Source organism: Lissotriton vulgaris, chromosome 2_1, assembly GCF_964263255.1.
Source record: "Lissotriton vulgaris chromosome 2_1, aLisVul1.2, whole genome shotgun sequence".
In the NCBI taxonomy this organism is placed as follows: Eukaryota; Metazoa; Chordata; class Amphibia; order Caudata; family Salamandridae; genus Lissotriton; species Lissotriton vulgaris.
The window spans coordinates 2,130,912,446-2,130,933,241 of NC_141687.1; the positions used below are offsets into that span (position 1 = coordinate 2,130,912,446).

General features: G+C 41.9%; 1 long non-coding RNA gene across 1 annotated transcript in view; it reads left to right on the top strand.

Annotated features, from left to right (window-relative positions):
* The first annotated feature begins 319 nt into the window (after positions 1-319).
* Positions 320-20,796, top strand: part of LOC147733815 (uncharacterized) — a 273,223-nt gene continuing 252,746 nt past the window's right edge. The window contains exon 1 of the long non-coding RNA XR_015308753.1: positions 320-476. This is a non-coding gene — a long non-coding RNA (uncharacterized LOC147733815). The remainder of the gene's footprint in view (positions 477-20,796) is intronic.

The window sequence follows — 20,796 nt, forward strand, 5'->3', positions numbered from 1 at the left end:
AGATTCTAGGTCAAACACAGAATGGGAAATACGTATTTAAATATGGATTTTTAACATTTATTTTTTTACTAAAATTCCCCTTTTTTCTTCTCGATTGGAATAAAGTTATGTGTGGGGAACTGTGCGAAAAAGGGGAGATAAACTTACCAGGGTACCACGACAAATTCCCAGTTCAGGTGCACAGGAAACAAACCATAGGTAAGAAAACGCGAGGAATGGGGTGTTATGAACTGGGAAAGACAGAAAAGAAGGACTCATAACAAGAAAGAGGTAGCTGTACAGATAGGAGATAGGCGAGAGACTGGAGAGGGCCGAGGAAGGAAGGGGTGCGCCATTAAAAGAGAAGAGAGACTATGCAGGCAGCCGTGCCTCCTAATAGTCAACAGTAGAGAGGACTCCGGGATCGCGGTTGGAAAGTTCTGGACATGGACGAAGAAGAGAGAGATAACCAAGGATTTAACAGTACATTCAGCACCGTGAGAAATTAACCTCTTTATTTTTGCCAATTGTTGAATTTCAAAGGGGAAAAAAGAAACACAGAAATACATAGTTAGTGAACGCAGTTCTACATAGAGAAATAGTGAGTTGGCGCAATTCTACTTGGTGTCACAAACTTTCCTTATGCCTCAAAAACCTACTCTATGATGTATTATAAATAGCATGGCTTCATTTGGCAGCTATGTTTAAAAAATGTACAACATTTTCTAATCCATTTCGAAAACTGTGTTGTTGCTTCTTTGCCAAACCAAAAAACACTTCACTTAATTTGCAAGTGTTCACATCATGCTTTAAAACGAAGTCTATGTCAATTGTTTTAGATTATAATAACTTAAGTGGCTTCTGGCCTTTTATCAGCAATTGCTCACAGTATCAAACCAATACGCTTTTTTTCATGTGAAGGCAAAAAACTGGCATATTGGATTAGTGCTCCGATGCAGATAGCTGAGTCAAATTTTCAGATTCAAATGTTGTCACTGACTGACTTAGCCTTTCCTCCTACTGAAATCTAAAAAAAATTATAATTACCCTTGAGTTGGTAAACAGTAGTACTTGTTTTCCGTGATTATGATTTTTTTTATTTCTTGCAACGTTCTGGAAATTCTCTAGAACATTTTAGAACTTCACATAGTTTGGTAGTTTACACTGCTCCCCAAATTAGGGTAAAAATTTAGACTTTTTGACAATTTTGTACGGATGAATGTGAGCTTAAACCAGGAAACTTCACACAGTTGCAAAAATTGTGAACCTTTCAAAACGTTGCTCGTCTAAACTGTTTCGTAGCACAACACAGCCCCAAGATTTTGTCAATCGATCAATCAATCAATCATAGGCATTTATAGAGCGCTCTACTTACCCGGAGGGTCTCAAGGCGCTAGGGGGGGGGGGGGTGCTGCTGCTACCCGAACAGCCAGGTCTTGAGCTTCTTCCTGAAGGCGAGGTGGTCTTGGGTCAGGCGCAGGTCGGGAAGGAGGGAGTTCCAGGTCTTGGCGGCCAGGTAGGAGAAGGACCTTCCTCCTGTTGTCGTTCTTCGGATGCGGGGGACAGCGGCGAGGGCGTGACTGGCTGATCGGAGGTGTCGTTTGGGAGCGTAGAAGTTGATGCGGTTGTTGAGGTAGCTCGGGCCTTGGTCTTGAAGAGCTTTGTGTGCGTGGGTAAGGAGACGGAAGGTGATTCTCTTGTTGACCGGGAGCCAGTGCAGGTCTTTTAGGTGTCCGGAGATGTGGCTGTGTCGTGGGATGTCGAGGATGAGTCTGGCTGAGGCGTTCTGGATCCGTTGGAGTCTCTTCTGGAGCTTGGCGGTGGTTCCGGCGTAGAGGGCGTTGCCGTAGTCCAGACGGCTGGTGACGAGTGCCTGGGTGACAGTCTTCCTGGTCTCGGTGGGGATCCACCGGAAGATCTTCCGTAGCATGCGCAGGGTGTTGAAGCATGACGAGGAGACGGCGTTGACTTTCTTGGTCATGGAGAGGGAGGAGTCCAGGATGAAGCCCAGGTTGCGTGCGTGGTCTGTCGATTTGGGTGCGGTGTCAGCGATTATCTGAAAAAACTAAGCCCAGTACATGCTTTTTGATGAAATATGTCATTCATATTCTATTGCTCCTATTGATTATAAGGATTTGTCTGATAATGATTTACTCATTTTGTATTGTATTGAGATTATAAGACCTATTTTGTGTGAAATTGTGTATTTAGATGTAGTTTGTTGAATATATGTCGTAATGAATATGTGGATCTAAAATGGATGGTTGTAAAAGTTTTGTATAAATGTTTGTATATACTTTATAAGAGAGTTAAGTACGGTTTCCTTTTCTTTTCACATGAAAAAGAAAAAAACTTTTTGAAAATAAAAGGTATAAATCAAATACCGGTTCAAACCCAGAAATAGTCGTGTTTGGCCTTCAAGCAAAAAGTATATAAACTTAAATAAGAAAGTGAGTCTTAGGCAATCTTGTTGTTGTTGATTAGTTATATGGCCTTGCCTAAACCCACATCCCTTTGGGCCTGACTCCTCTGTATTTTCAAAGTGTCAGCTACTGAGCACAGTCTTTGCACCAGTGCACACTAGGGCACAGCCTGATGGTGCCACTGACGCACACTAATATCTGCTCCTTGTTTTAAAGCATTGGTTGGGGTTGGCTTCACTAATGACAATGTATATGTACCCAATTGAACCCTTTTCTGGAAACTTTGGGATATATAATGAAAGACTGGGGAAATAATATAACACCTCAGCCTATAGTGTCAATTGCATGCAGGTCTTTGATGGCAGTTCATGAGTCACTTTTCTATATTAGGAATGCAACTTGTGTTCTGCTGTAACAAAAAGTTATTTGTGACAGAAAAATGAACCCACTGAGCTATCCACATAAAATACTCTTTTTTTGCAGCAGGCATATTAACCATATGAACTACTTTATAGTGAGTCAAACTGCACTAGGCAAAACACTGAGCTCTCTTCAGCACCAAAGTAAGCTTGTAATTTATATTACTAACTTGAATCTGCTAGATGCACAAGTAGCTCTTCAGCAGGTGCTTTTAAAACCTTAAGTTATATATAAACACAGCACCCCTGAGGTCAGCACCAACTGCAGCTCAACTGCTAGCACCGTCCTAAAGTCGACACTGGTTGGTTTAATATGCAAATACACAGACATCCAACTACTGGTAGCCGTGTAACCCAATCAATATTTTTGATCTAGATGCTTTTTAAAGTGTGTCGTTTACTCATTTACTATTTTATTTTATTTATGGGGTCTTCACCGTACTTGTAGATGAAAAAAAATGTTGTATTGACCAACAAAGATTCTCATCACGCACTTAATTCCCTCAGTCCACAGGGTACTCAGAGAGGCCGTGAACAGGGCTGCAGTAAGAGAACTGTTTAATAGTTTATTTTCTATCCCCACACAAAGCGGCACATTCACCGTGCACCATTATGAGGTAAACAGACTAAGGCCCTCATTTATGGGGATTTGGCATGGAACTGCGCAGCAAGTCATCTTGCTGCGCTGCCCTATGCCAAAGTGAAAGGGAAGGAATGCACTGTATTTATACAATACCTGGAACCAGGGTGCAAGGGTGCCTGTGTTGTTGGCAGGAGTGTTTATGTGCAGGAAGGGTAACCGGCTTAATAGGCATTTCCCTCTTAAGATTGAATGCAGCAGACATAGAAAGAGGATAAAACTAGGAGAAATAAAGACATTTCTCCTTGATACGCCTCACCTAGGATGCATGTGGATTTGGTAATTCCCCGGGTTTACATGAGCTTGCAAATTTGGGGAACCATCAAAATTCATGGGTGATGCTTGAGAAAACCCACTGCAACTCCCAGGGAATGCAGAGGAAGGCAACACATCAATATGCGCTGCTTTTCTTTCCTCCATATATATGAAGCCATTCAAAGCTGCAAATAGTTGGTCTGTCTGGACTCATAGATATGAATTTGTAATTTGCACCACTGGAGTGTCACAAAAAGTGCTGCTCCAGCTGCGCAAGGGGCTCGTAAATATGCCCCTAAAAGTAAAAGTGCCAGTATATAGTGTTGATAGCATATTCACAGAGAAGAAAGGAATAGGGTCATGCAGATGGGTGAATTCTGGTGAATTTGTGGAGTGTGCATTTAGATTGTTGAACATTGTTTATGCTTTTTACTGCAACACTTCGTTTGCTATCTTGAGAGCAGGAAGGCATACATTCAATTCATTTCTTAAAGTGTGTTATGATCTATATTGCAGTGTGTTGTGTGTCTGTGACTTGATTTTCATAATGTGGGTGGATATTTACTTGCCAAAGCACCACCCTAGGGGCGGCGTCCCCTGAGTGCACCGCAAGGTTTCCATTAAAATGGAGTGATCCAACTTGGTTCGCAATTAAAACAATTGTTGTCCATTCTCATTGATTAGAATTTATTGTATCATTATAAATTCTTCTTAGCAATGGTACTGATGTCCTAAGTTTGATTTACATAATTATGTTTATGATGGCAAGAATTTTCTGTCTTTAACTCCCGAGTTGTTGACGCATCATTGATCCCTATGCATTTAGGGCTGAGCTAAGCCCTTCATCAGTGGATCATTCAACATCTAAAGAAGAAGTGTGGGAAAAGCAGATCACAGCGTGGCAGTACTGTAATAGTATGTTTTGGTGACCGAAAGTGCTCTGTGCCTGTTACCATGGTGTAAGCCATGCAAAAAACTAAGATAAGACTGGTGAACAATGAGTTCACTAGGGATTAGTAATATCGATGGAGGTATAGAGACAAAATATCGACTCCAAAATATCGACTGGACATAATATCGAGGTTTAAATATAGACTGGACAAAATATCGACTGGACATAATATCGACTACAAAAATATCGTTTTTCAGGTAAGTGAAGTAATATCGACTGTATAAAATATAGATAGCAAAAATATCGATTTTTTAATAATATATAATATTTTATAGTGTATTTTTATGTAATAATATGTGTGAATAGTGTGTATTAATGTTATAAAATATTTTATTACATGAATTTTGTTTTGATAATAATTGCGTAATGTAATTCTGTAGCGGGTTGTGGGTTTATAGGGGAATAGGGTGGGAAGTAATTTAATAATAATTAATTAATTAATATATGTTTGTTAATATTTTTAATTAATAATTAATTGATAATTAATTAATATTAATTAGTTAATTAATTAATATAATTTTGAATATATTTTGTATTAGTAAATCATTGTTAATTAATTAATTGTAATTAGTTAATTACATTAATTTAGAGTACATTTTTTATATATATAATTTTGTGTTATTTTTAAGTAATTAATTTTGAAAAAATAATATTAATTATTAAAATAATTACACCTAATGTTCTAATATATTTACTTTGTTATTGTTAATTAATAATTAATTGGTAATTAAATAATATTGATAAATTTTGGGTAAAGGAGCATTTTTAGGGTTCAGGGTCAGTTTTCAGTTCATGGGTAAAGGGGTATTTTTAGGGTTCAGGGTCAGTTTTCAGTTCATGGGTAAAGGGGTATTTTTAGGGTTCAGGGTCAGTTTTCAGTTCATGGGTAAAGGGGTATTTTTAGGGTTCAGGGTCAGTTTTCAGGTCATGGGTAAAGGGGTATTTTTAGGGTTCAGGGTCAGTTTTCAGTTCATGGGTAAAGGGGTATTTTTAGGGTTCAGGGTCAGTTTTGGGTTTTTGGGTAAAGGGGTATTTTTAGGGTTCAGGGTCAACAAATAAGATTTTAAAAAATTATTTTTATTATTTTCATTTATTATTTTATTATTATAATTTAATTTAAGTTGTTTTAAGTATATTTTAGTAATTAAAATTTAATATTAATTTAATTTAACACTGTTTTTAATAAAGTCGATATTTTTTACATCTATATTTTTGTTAACGATATTTTGTACTCGATATTTTTGTACTTACCTGTTTGTAGATACAAACTCGATATTTTGACTGTCGATATTTTGTCCACGATATTTTGGCAAGTCGATATTTTGTCAGTCGATATTATTTCAGTGATCCATCGATGGAATAAACCAAAATGAAACAAAAAAAACAAAGGAATGAAATGTGCCTTGGCAATAAGTTTGTGCTAAAATTGTAACTCAAAGTGACACAGAATGTTTATTTTGGATTTGCTTTCTTGGAAAGATGGCTTTGTGAGTTTTTTAAAAAGAACTTATAATGTAAACAATGAGCAGAATGCATTTTCACCCTCGATTTCACATGTACATACTTATACAAATGGCGTCTTTTTCAATATTGAAGTCATTTCTGTCACTCATGTTTCTTCCCCCCCATCCACCTTCTCTCCTTGTAAACTCTGCAACATGCAATCAAACTGAGATGTACTGGTTTATTTCCACTGTTACTGTTGTCCTGCTCTTGATGAACTTTCAGTCACAACTTGAAACATCATAAGGTCCTTCCATTGGTTCATAGTAGCCTAATCATTCACATAATACGTTATTGTTCATACATCTAGGTAGTTCTTGCATCTTCACACAACATTAGCATAGAAGGTGCTGAACAATTATTCGTGTGGTGGATTTGCGCATAGGTGTTAAGGAAATGTAATATTTATTTTTCATGTGCTCTGATTTGCTGATGAACTGTTACATTTGCTTACACAGCAGTGACTGTGGTTTCTGCTATTTCATGAGTGAAAATAATGCATAGTAACCCTCAATTCTGGGGGTAAGCCATAAGACTTTCCTGTCTACAATGGATGCTGTCCATTTCTTTCCTGACCTCTTAGAATAATTTCCAATTTTTGCATTTTGAGAGCCTTCATGCTATTGACTCTGTACTGTGTTATTTTTTATTTCCATAATAAAATCCTTTTAAGTTTTTCATTGATCTAGAACTAAGTTATTGAGTGGACTCATACAATCCATATCATTTACTTAATGAATGATATTTCTTATTTCCTGTATATTGGGAGTTGACTTCAGACCGGAACACATTGTCTCATGAAATTGAAGTTTAACACCGTTTCTTAACCAGTAAATGTGGGAACTCTGTTGGAGATACATTTGGGGGTACATTTTTGCGTCCACAGCTTTTATGCTGTTTTGCATTTATTTGTATCCTTGGGGACCTCCATGAGAGGTATCTGGGGATCCCCATGCGACCATCCCTCGTTTGTGGCTCAAAGCAAGATCTGCTAAAAGGCGGTGTACCAAAAAACTCCCTCTCTTAGTGGTAGGTTTGAAAAGGAGAAATGTATTTATTCCCCCAAACATTTACAGCTTCGCATGGACTGTACAGCTGATATCCATAGTGGATAATGTGCCGCTCGCCTTGAGGTTGTGACTCAGTGCTCCAGTCTTGTTACCTGCATCTCCCTACAGGAGTAGCAGTTCTTTTGCCTAAATCACCGCATTTCCAGAGGGAGGAGAAAGCCACCGCGAGGCCGCAGAGGAGGTGAGAGGCGCGGCCCCGGGACTGCGAGGAACAGCGTCAAGTCCATCAGCTGTTTCCTCTTCCCGCGTGAGCCGCGCCCCCTCCCAGTGCCCGCCCCATCAAGGCGTTTAAAACCTCTCGCGGCCCCGCTGCGCGGGTGCCGCTCGCCTTGAGGTTGTGACTCAGTGCTCCAGTCTTGTTACCTGCATTTCGCTACAGGAGTAGCAGTTCTTTTGCCTAAATCACCGCATTTCCAGAGGGAGGAGAAAGCCACCGCGAGGCCGCAGAGGAGGTGAGAGGCGCGGCCCCGGGACTGCGAGGAACAGCGTCAAGTCCATCAGCTGTTTCCTCTTCCCGCGTGAGCCGCGCCCCCTCCCAGTGCCACGCCCCCTTTTACCCTTTACTGATTTAAACAAAGCCAGTAACGCGCATCGCGGGACGCGCGCGGGTCATAGCCCGGGGCGAAGCCCGGGCCAAGGGCGGGCCCGTTAGTGCCCGATAGCGACCGGACCGGGCCACCTCCCTTTCATCACTGAAACCCTAGCCAGCAGACCACATCATGCCGCCGAAAACCAGGAGTACCTCAAAGACCAAATCCAAACACGCTCAGGAGGTAGCTCAAATAACTGGACCTATTGACTTGATCATCTCACGGACTCATGAGGTAATCAATCAGAGCATCGCCCTCATGGAAAAGAGAGTGTCACTAGACCTCATGAACGCGAATGCGAAACGATCTTCCTTAGGCACCATAGCAAATGCCACCTCTCCCATTCATCTCAACTCCCAAAACTGTTCCCTTCCCGTGACTTTGTCAGCTCCCGAATTAAACACAGTTCCATCTATAGTAGATCTCTCCGTAACACAGTCTGAGTCTGACCTTTCACTAACTTCAGATAATTTAGAGGCAACCCCTGATCTGGCGGCTTGTCAAACTCAAACCCAGGAGGAAGCCCAGACAAATGTTAATCTGCACCTTCAAGGAGAAAGGGAAGGAGCCATCCCAAAACAAAATACCACAAAAACCGCTGAAAACGCAGCAACCGTAGCTCCCTGTTTAAATCCTGTTATAACCCACCCAAACCTCACAATGCAACAAAACCCACTACTCCCTCCTGAAGCTAACCCCACCCAGTTTACAATTTCTAACGAGGCTACCGATAACCTCTGCAGAACATGCAAAGTCACCTCGCAAGTTTTGACCACAACAAAAGACCTCTTGTTCCAGTACCTGAAACCCATTCAACTCAGCATTAGAAACATAGAAGCCCAGTTGACCATAATCTCTGCAACACTCCTTGACACTAATACGCGCATAGAAATAAAGGGCCAGCGAAATCCCCTGCAGCCCCCTAAAACACACTTTCAAGCGCAACCACCCAAAGCACTAAAACGTTCAAACCCAACTACCCTACCCTCAACAAGTCACAAACAAAACACTATGAAACAAAATCCGCCAATTACAACGCCTCAACCACAGCGGAGCAAAACCACTGCTGTATCAAACCAACAAACTCAAAGTACAGATCTACCCACCGTAGATACTCCAGGACCAGCGACAAACTATCCTAGCAAAGTTTACCCCGCAAAAAAGCCAGTATCTCTTCCACCAAAACCAGCGGCCCCCCAGCCTTCTCCTAAAAACATCACTAATAAAACACCAGTAACCAGACGACCAGCCCACTTGCCTCCGGAAGCCACTCCCTACACAATAGTACTTACAGGCGTACCAGAGCTAACCGATGATACACCTGAAACCGCATGGTCACTTAAAAACAAGGTCATGCAATGGTTAAGCATTAACAGACCTCTAGAACCCCATCTCTCTGGAGGGATCTCCACAGTCTGCAGGGTAGTCTGGGTAGGCAAAACAACAAAATCGACCCGCAGAGACTGTATTATAGTAACTTGTAGAGACCCCTCCGCAGTGGACTACATTTGCGCCTGGCCCTCGCTGGAAAAAAAGGGGGGATTGATGCCCGGCATCTTTCTTTCTTTTACCCTTCAGCGAGACAACATCGCAATACCCCACCCTGGTCCTGGCACCAGATCCCCAAAGAACCATGGAACCAAGAGCCATGGAACCAGGTGGAGTATACATACGACCATGGAGGCAGAAATGGCCCAAGAGAACGGCCGAGGCAATGCTGGCAAGACAGACCCTTTCAATCTTATGAAGGCTGGCAGGGCTTTCCAACGCAAAACCGTTTCGACTGTCTAGAGATGGTCGATTGACCACCCAGGGCCGAACCTAGACATACAAACATCACTACCATACCACAACCAACTAACTTAGCACAGCAGCCAGTATCTTTAGAGCCCTCTCCTGACAACTATAAAAACCCATTCCAGGAATTGCTAACTACATCCCCCAATACTCTTAACATAGTTATCTACACAACCTCTCCAGTTGAAGACGGAACCACCTCCGGCTTGTACCATCAGCCAATCATAGCTCCTAAAGCCTCCGTCAAATATCCACAGGTCCAACTACATCAACTGCCAGAAATCCAGACTGCAAATACCCTGTCAGCTCCACCACATGTCTCGGTAGACACCACAAACCTGAGCTTCTCCACCGCATATTGGAATATTGCAGGCTTGACCTCAAAAATAACATTGGCCTTATGGCTTGTCACAGCAAGGCAACATCAGATACTGTGTCTACAAGAAACCTGGTGCACAATCCCATTACATCTTGCGGGATACAAAGCTTTTTTCACCCCTGCAGTACCTGGAAACATGGGCAGACCAAAGGGGGGGCTCACGACCTACGTCGCTAACACTCTCCCTATCAGAGTAAAACTACTAAAGGAGTCACCTACTTTCCAAATCATGCAGATCATGCAGATAATAGCTTCCAAAGACAATAACTATATACTCATAAACTATTACAATAACTCCGGTACTTTGGAATGCTGGTCAAACCTAGAAGAGATAGCCATATTCCTAACCTCACTTCAAAACGACAACAATATATCTACAATTCACTTCATTTGGGGTGGCGACTTCAACTTCCCTTTATGCCCAAACCACAAAAATGGAAACTGTGGTCTCCAGAACGAACTTGGGAATCCTACTCCTCACTTCGCCCACTCGACATGTGGAAACAAACTCAATCAAATCCTTTTCTCCCTAGATATGGATTACGTCAATGAATTGGTTGACCTGCAGCAGGATTACTTACCCACCTTCCACGGGCGAGGCTACTCCACAACCATAGACTACATAATAGCCTCAAACTCACTCAAAGGGCAATTAACGAACTATGAAATTGGGTCAAACCCAATAAGCGACCACTACCCGCTCAGCATGAAAATCAACATTAAACGGACAGGAGCACACCCTGTAAAGCTTAGTTCCCTTAATCAACATTCAGTGTCCATGAACAAACTGAACGGGTATACAATCAAATGGGCAAAGATTGACCCGGAAGAGATGACACAGAGGGTCCTCGAAAAAACAGAACAATGGCTATCCAAATGTATGTCTCTGGAGACACCACCGCAAATAATTGTCAGCTGCTTCCAAAGTATCCAGGAAACAATAAGGGATGAGTTATTTGGGATGTACCATGTTACAACGCATACCATTACAACTACCTACTGTTACAACGCGACCATTACAACGCATACCATTACAACGCATAGCGCTTTGAGGTGCTGGATAGTGGTAAGTATAATTTACTATTCTAACTCAAGTCCCCGTGGACCCTAGGGAAGGTGATGGATAGTAAATTATACTTATTCCCTATCCTAGAGCGCCCCCCAGCGCAATGCGTTGTAATGGTATGCGTTGTAAAAGTCGCGTTGTATTGCGTTGTATTGCGTTGTAATAAATGCGTTGTAACAGGTGTATACCGTTATTTGTCAACCTAAAAAACAAGACCAAGTCCCCCACCACGAGATGGTTTGACACCGCTTGTCGGAAGGCACTTACATCCCTTAAAGAAGCTCTGCGCAAGCCTAAGAGAGATCCCCAGGAAATCTCCTACCTGAGGAAAAATTATAACTCTGCTCGGCAATACCGCAAAAAACAAATCAAACTAGATCTTTGGCTACGTTTACATGATAGTGCCCGAAAGAAAGACAGCACTGCATTCTGGCAAACCATAAGATCTCCCTTTTTGGCCAATAGCACAGACCCTGAACATCTTGACGTGGCAATAACCGAGGACGACTGGGTCTCCCACTTTGCAAAAATCTTTGGAACACCTTCAGACTCTGTAGCAAACAATCCAACACATGAAGTCCAGCTGACGGAAAATAACATCTATCCGATTAAGATACATTTTTCCCTTAATGAAATTATAAAAGCAATCAGGGCTTCAAAAAGTGGTAAGGCCCCTGGCCCCGATGGGGTTCCGATGGACCTGTTCCTTCACGACGTAGACTTTTGGTCAAAAATAATCACCTGAGTCATGTCAGCAGTAGTTTCAACCGGTCTTTTTCACTCATGGTCAACTTCAATCCTACTACCCATTTTCAAAAAAGGCGACCGCAACGATCCCGTCTGCTATAGACCAATCTCCCTTCTGGACTCCATGGGTAAGATTGCAGGTCGACTACTCCTGGACCGACTACAATCTTGGGCCCGGGAGAATAACATCATAACCGACCTGCAATACGGTTTCCAGAAGGGGCTCGGGACCGTGGAGCAGGCCCTCAACCTCGTTCTTCTGGCTGGTAAATATGCTCACGCCAAAGGAGGTAACATCTTCCTCGTCTATGTCGACCTAAGTGCGGCATTTGACTGCGTCCAGCATGCAAACCTTTGGCAAATATTAACCGACCTTGGTGTGGATCCCCCGATATTAACTTTTCTAAGAGAACTCTACACAAATGCTGAAGGCCGAGTACGATTTGGTACCAGCGGCGAACTGTCACGACCATTTCAAATAACGAAGGGAGTAAGGCAGGGATGTGTACTGGCTCCCTTCCTGTTCAACCTTTACACAAATGGGCTTGAACAGGCCATGTTGGAAGGGAGCCAGGACCTGCCCCAGATAAATCATCGCCCGATACCCACTCTCCTGTATGCTGACGATTCAGTAATTCTAGCACGGACTTTAAATCAACTTCAGCTACAACTTAATAAATACACAACATTCATGGATTCACTCGGTCTCAAAATCAACATCAAGAAAACCTTCACAATGAATATCGGCCCCAGGATTAAAAATTCCCAACCCATAATGGTTAACAACAACAAACTGGAAAAAACCCCGGTTTATCCATACCTGGGTATCCTTGTGGATGACGCAATGAATTGGCAAAAGGCAATTGAAGCCAGAAATCTTAATTTCTGCCGTGCAACCTCAGCACTAACCTCTTTCTCAAGGAAATTGGGGAAACCAGCTCCACCAGAACTCCTGACCATATACTATGCAAAATGCCATAGCGTGGCCACCTACGGAGCTGGAATCTGGGGCCATGGACGTATCAACCAGCTACAGGTCACTGAAAACGCTTTTATAAAGTACATCCTAGCCCTCCCTCAAAGTTCCCCGATATTAGCCTCACACCGGGAGCTTGGCATGGAATACATCATTGACACCATTCGATGCCAGCCCATCTTACTATGGCATCGAATATGGTGCAATCCCGAAAGCCATCTAACTCGCTCCCTCATCACTGACTGTTTAGCCCTGACAAACTGGCGAAAAATCCCGTGGCTAAACTACATATGTAATTTCTTTAAAGACCTGGACCGTGAACACTATTTTAATGAACCTCCCTCAGTGGAAGATATTTCCAGGAAACAGCTAAAGCTAATGTGTTTGGGCCATCTGAGGGACCTTCGAAACCAGGCCGAGATTATTAAACCACAAAATGAAAAAATCTGTGCACAACAGTCTGGAAAATGTATTCAGCCCTACCTGACGTACTTTTTATCCAATCACGAAAAGTTTTTACTAACAAGACTACGCTTTAACATCTTCTTTCGTTTGGTTTCACTTCCGGAAATGCAAAACTGGTCCCGTAATTTGACGAAGTGCCCCTGTGACGGAATCTCCCCACAATCCACGATCCATGTCGTCCTTTTCTGCAAATATTATAAACTACCAAGGAAAACATGGATTATCCCAATTCTCCGATCCAGTGGACTTAGACAATCCTACCCAGCATTCTTTTACCTGCAATCTCTAAAATCGCCACATGAAGCCAAACTTATAGTGACTTTTCTTAAAGCAGTCTTAACAATACGTCGCAATATCTCTAGCTAAATCAGAACTGTTTAAGATTGTAAAAACTATTTTTCTATTTTAAATGCCTTTTTCTACTGTGACTTAATTTCTTTTCAACTTTATCGTTTTCTCACTTATGTGCTTAAAACTTTTAAACATGCACTTTTTATGATTATTCAAATTGATAATCGAATAAAAGTTGATGAAACTGAAACTAGTGGATAATGTTTCTGAGTTTGTCTAAGCATAGTATTTTGTACAGTAAGGTTATCCTTCCAGTTCAAACCTATTCTAGACATGATGCACTAAGGAGAATACAGCCTAGCACTGTATCTTGGTAGATGTGGTGCTTTCTGTCTCACTCCCCTTCTCACACAGTGCAGCTCAGCAACTTTGGTTGCTGCGCTGAACTGCATGGGTTTTAGGAAATGTACCCATGTTCCATTTGTTAATGCGAATCATTTGATATGCACATCATGTTAGAGATTACCATCTTTTGTGTGGTGTCCCACCAAAGTTTAGCCATCTGTAGCTGGACCTTGGCCATAGGCCATATTGGCCATAGGACTCTCTGCACTTTACTCCTTCTAACCAATGGAAAAGTGTTTGCACTCTCACTTTTAAATGTGATCAAAGTGGCATACACCTAGTTGGCACATTCAATTTACTTTTAAGTCCCTAGTATATGGTATGACACATACCCATGGCCTGTAAATTGAATGCTACTAGTAGACTTCAGCACTCATAATGCCACGCACTAAAGTAGCACTGTAAAACGTCCACATGTCTGCAATTGTACCCTGGCCATTCAAACTGGCAAAATAAGTGTTTCCCTTTTAACATTTACAAATAACCTCTAAGTTAGGCCCTAAATGCCCAGATGTCAAGGTGCATGGTATTTAAAAGCTAGGACATGTATATTTAAAGTTTTACATCTCCTGCATTGAAAGATATCCATATCCATAGCAATGCTGGCTCTCTCAGACTAAATAACAATCAAGGGTGTGGCTCTAAATCAGTAAGGCTGTGCCCTTTCAACTAAGAAAACAAACCAAATGTCAATACTGATACACAATTCTCAACACTTAGGAGAATGGCGCAGTAACAAAGAATCCATACGCCCATGAGCTAATCAATAGCTTTTTATTCTCATAGCACCTGTTCTTCTGAACTTATTCATTTGTACAAGAACACATAAGTCCTTTATTAACCTCAGATAGTTTATACACAATACACTATGATAACCAAACATTTATATGTACAAAACATAAAATATCAAATTTCCTTACATTCATTTCCAAACTCATACATTCAAATCCAATCCTTAATTCATCCTTCACATTCAACCTACATACACCAATGTACCTATCCGTGAGGCCACTAAATATATACTCACAACTAGTGAATTGCCCCCCTCCCCAGTGTTGTTGCTTGTCCCATTCTCTGTTGTTGCATGTCCCCTACTACCCTCCTGCCCCAACCCAGCGTGTTGCGTGCCCCCTACCATCTCATCTTGCGTTGCTACTTGCCCCCATTGCAACCTCCTACCCCCACTCCTTCTTTTTTTATTTAATTTTTAACACATTTTTCCCCTTAAACCAGGGGTGAGGAGCACATTGCTATATACAGTCAGTCACAATTTCTAAACGAAACAAAACCACTAATAATTTCTACAGAGAAACATATACATTACATACATAGGATGATTAATATCTGTTATACATTTAAGAGAAAACAAGACACCTTTTCTTGCTGTAAACTTAAGAAACCCTGCCTCATATCGCAGTATACAATCCATCCCCTATACATCATAGTAAATTATGGTTCTTCCTTCCAATTAAATATTGGCTCCCATATTTTCAATCCCAGCTTCCTCCCCTTTTTCCCTTTTTATGGCATAAATTGCTTTTTCCAGATTATATATATTTAAAATCCTGGCTAACCACTGTTGAAATATTGGTGGTGCCTGGTCGAGCCACGCTGAAGCGATACATAATCTCAATACAGCCATTGCTACAAAAATAAAATAACATCCTTCTCCCTGAATGCCTTCTGAATTCGCCCCCAATAGTACTATCGAGGGGGTTAAGTCAACTGTTATTTTTAATGCTCCTTGTACAAAGTTCTTTATTTCTTTCAGTATCGTAGATAGATGTGGGCAAGTTGCGAATATATGTCTTATATCAGCCTGGAGACTTCCACATCTTGGACAATTAATTAAAGTAACCACCCCCCCATTGTGCAAGTTTTGCCGGGGTATAATAGAGACGATATAATGTCTTATAATGCTGTGCCTGTAGTGCTGCAGAACACAGAACATTCTGGCCCAGCTCTAATGATAATTTAAAGCATTCCAATTCTGCCTCCAGCTTGCTCGCCCAGCTTTCCCCCCACTTATCCATATCATCTAGTCTTGTTTTAATTAGTTCAGCATAAAACCTTTTAATAGTGCAATTTACTCCTTCTTGTATCACCTCTAGTATGGGATTTTTCTCAAATCCACTGGGGCCCCCCCTTTTATTTGCCAGGAAACTTCTTACTTGAAGGTACTTAAAGAAATGTCTTGTTTCTAGACCATATTTCACCTGGATCTCAACAAACTGCTTCATTCCTGCGGATCCATCAAGTCTCCCACCCTCGTAATTCCCTTTCTCAGCCATTCCGCGAAGACTGCATCAGAAAAAATATCATCGGGGAATACTGGATTGTTTCCTATTCTTGTATATCCATTGATTTTCCCCAAACCATATTTTTTAATAAAGGCCTTCCAAATATTATAGGCTGCCATAATGGTCTTAAATCAAGTCCTCTTAAAGTAAGCTGTGTCAAAGTGTCTTAGAAGTATATTATTTACCTCTTCCCCCATCAAAAGGCCATATGTTGCTAATGTTCCTAATTCATCATCCCCCTCCGCCTCCGCTCCACCTATCAAGCCAACCATATATTCTAAAGCGCCAGCCCAATAATAAGATTTCAAATCCGGTAATGCCCACCCTCCTCGCTCTCTTGGTAATGCCATGAATCTTACTGCTCTCCTAGTTTTTCCTTTAGACCAAATAAATCTATTGATCATAACTTCTAATTTTTTAAACCAAAAATTGTCAAACATAAGCTGAATTGCCCTAAAGATATATAAAAATGTTGGTAGGACGAGCATCTTAATAATATTGACCCTGCCAACTATCGTGAGATGGAGATTGTGAAGCCTATCTAAATCTCTACCAACTTTCGTAATAATAGGACCTATATTCAATTCTACTATCTTCTCCAATTCTGCAGTAATTGTAATTCCAAGGTATGTTCCTGACTGCACCACCCGTTGATCCTGACATACTGCCTTATCATTTTTAATTATTTGAGTTTTATTAGTATTTAGGGAGTACCCTGATACTTCCCCAAATTTCTTAGCCTCCATTTCCACATATCTAATAGCCTCTGTGGGTACTGGTGTTACAACAGCCATCATCGGCATATGCGAGTATCTTGCAATCCCCCTATGTGTACTAACTGGAGTTATATTCTCATTCATTTCCATCCTGCGAATCAATGGATCCAGATACATGGCAAACAACACCGGGGAACACGGACATCCCTGTCTGGTTCCCCTATTAATTTACACCGATTTAGTTAGTCCTGAGTTTATCCTTTTTGCAGCCACCGGGTCCCTGTATAATGTCTTTATCGCGGTGACAAAACCCTCCCCGAATCCTGCCCCGATTAAAACACTCCACAAATAGTCCCAGGAGACCCGGTCAAATGCCTTCTCGGCGTCTAAAAGCAATGCCGCGATCGGTTCCCCTGTGACATCCATTTTGTCAAATAGAGTTATTAGTTTCCGTGTGCGATGGGTGGTTCCACGCCCTGGTATAAATCCATGCTGACTGATGGTGACTAGTGGTGTTATAACGCTCACAAATCTTAATGCTAATGTTTTCGAATAGATCTTTGTATCGGTATTCATGAGTGTTATTGGTCTATATGACCCAGGGTCCGTGGATGACTTTCCTTTCTTTAGAATGACTACGATTTCTGTACCGGACCATGAGTCTGGTATCGATAAACCCATCTGCGCCTGTTGCATAGTACACACCATATCCTTCCCAAGTACTTTCCAAAAAACCTTATAGAACTCTAACGGTATCTTATCTGGTCCTGCTGCTTTGCCAGAAGGAAGACTCATAAGAGCTGTTTCAATCTCCTGCAGATCTAGTAGATTATCTAATCTCCGTCTTTCTTGATCTTCCAACTCCACCCTTGGGGAGTCATTCAGATATGCTGTTATTTCCCCTATATCTTTCCCTTGCTGTTCTTCATATAAATTCATATAGAATTGTCTAAAGACTTCTCTAATCTCCTGTGTACCCGTCACCACCTTCCCAGTCCTATCTTTAATTGCGCTTATCTCCCCTACCGCTGCTTTTTGCCTTGCTCTCACAGCTAACGTTCGCCCTACTCGTTCACTAAACTCGTTGCATTTCTCCCTATTTGCCACATATATTTTTGCTGCCTTGGATGCTATATATTCCTCTGCCCCCATTCTTAGCTTAACTAATTTAATCATGGCAAGCTCCAGTACATTACTAGTCGGTGTAGTTGCCTCATTTGCTGCACATTCACTCATTTCCTCCTCGGCTAAAGGTATCTCTCTTCTTAAAGCTTGATTTCTCTGTGGCTCCTGCTTCCTTTTATTTACACTGTAACTTAGGGTCTCCCCCCTCACTCCCGCCTTGAAGCTATCCCAGACCATACCTTCAGCTGTCGTACCCCTATTTATTGCCAAATATTCTTCAATCCACTGCATCATATGCTGGATATACATCTCATCTTCTAGGAAGGCTCTCTCAAAAGTCCAAACTGTACCCCCCCTTGACATTGATGTCACTGTTAAATTTATAATCAAAGGATTATGATCAGCCAGTAATCGTGGCAACCTTTCAATCTGTATGTTTGAAATACAATTACTGCTAACCAAAAAATAATCTAATCTTGCACTCACCCTATGAGGCGCAGAGTAGTACGTATATCCCTTTTCTCCTGGCTTGAGAGCACCCCAGACATCTAATAAACCGTTATTCCTTGCCAAGGAGCAAACTGCTCGGAAAACTCTAATTTTTCTTCCTTGATATCTTACAGGAGGTCCTAACCCTAGTCCCAGACCCCCTGCTCCATTGATATCGAAATCTCCTCCAAGCACAACACTAGCCAACTCTACGTCTATCTGTTCAAAACTTTCTGAATCATCCCCAGTAGAGCCATATATAGAGCCAAAAGTTATCCATTGCTCCCCTACCAAACATTCTACCAAAGCCCATCTCCCCCAAGCATCTTCCAATTTCTTCCTAGTGGTGATACCCCTCTGTCTTGATAATATTGCAACTCTCCTATTCCTAGAGCCCTGTCTTGAGGAAGCTAAAACTGAGAACCCCAATTGTTGGATATGCGTTTCTTGCAGGAGTAAAAAGTCCAATCTCAAGATTTTTATTAGAATAGACACCTTCTGCCTCTTTTATCTATCATTTAGGCCACACACATTCCATGTCATTATCCGAATATCCATTAGGAATCGTCAGATGGGCACACAATCCTCATTACATCCCTCAACTCAAAAATTATATCGGACATATACAAATTCAACTTTCGTTTATTATTCATTCTCTTCTGATTTTCCTTTTTTTGTTCCTCTGTAGTAAATCCATACCTTTTGCCCCTCCCCCCCCCCACACACCCTCCCCCTCCCCTGGGTTCCCGCCCTGACGATCCCGCCCCCCCCCCCCCACTGGCAAATAGGTCCACAGGACCTATGTGTGACAGCTGTGACTAAATGGGATTCTCGTGCCCTCCCCCTCCCCTGCCACTATGTCTACCTATACACACCATAGTCCCTGAATACATACACAACCCTTTCCACCCTCAATTCCCTGTTTCTGTATATTCTTTTCCTATATTAAAGCCTCTATGCCTTTTTACTTCCTTGTGAGACCAGAGCCACTGTCCGCTCTTTATCAGCCTGCGATGTATTTTCTGTTAACCATATCAGGAATTCTTGAGCTTTGATCTCAGAGTGGAAGATTTTAAACTGACCATCTAGTACCACTTTCAACCGACTAGGGAACATTAAATATGCTTCACATCCTATCTTTTGAAATGGCATGATCAACTCCCGCATTCTTCATCTCCTTTCAACTGTCTTATGACAGAAGTCAGGCCTAGCAAAACACTCCACATCCTTATATCTACATTTAGCCTGAGGTTTTGCCTTTGAAATAATCTCTTCTCTCAAAAGATAGTTCCCTACATATATAAGTATTGCTCTAGGTTTAGCTGATGAGTTTCCCTTTCTCTGTACAAATGGGAATCTGTGCACACGCTGTATTTCCGCTTCCCAGTTCCAACCTGTTATCTCAGGGAACGCACCTCTGAGTAGTTCAATTACATATGTCCGCACGTCCTGTCCCTCCTTTCCCTCTGCCACACCCAAAAGTCTTATATTGTTCCTTCGCTGCCTGTTTTCGAACTCTTCCAACTTCCATAAAACATCTGATGTGGTCTTCTCTTGCTCTTGCCTGAACTCCTGCCATTTCCTCACTTCATCCTCCAAATTGCCAGTTCTCTCCTCTACTTCTTTAACTCTTCCTGCCAGTTCTGCATACAGTTTGTTCACCTTTCGGAGACATCCTTGTATCATTTTGCTTTCCTGCCTTGCTCTACGGCTTTCCACTCTTGCCTCCACCTGGATCTGTTTCAACATTGAGTACATCATCTCAAACCCCATAGGCGGTTGCCCTTGAGACTGACTCTGCCTCTGTGCCTGGTCTTGCAGAAGAGCAGCCCCTGCCCCCCCTGCACTCCCTGGTACAACTGCGATGTCGCGGAGTAGTCCCAGTCCAGTCTTTTTACCACTTAGAACATTTTTCAATTTACTGCGATTTTTCGTTAAATTTTTCGATATGTATTGAGAAGGTGATCTCTGAACTGTATCCTCTCCCGAATCTGAGGTGCCTAATGACTCCGAAACAAGCCCAGACACTATTAGATCATTCTCCGTATCTGAAGAGCTCGAGGCAGATGCAGAGGGGGTTTCACCTCCCCCCGTTCCCCCTCGCCCCCCTCTTCCTCCTCCTCACCCTCATTCACAGAGAAACAACAATCATCAGTAGGTGAACCAGGGTTAATGCAAGGGTGTAGACTAGAGTGTGCATTTTTTAACT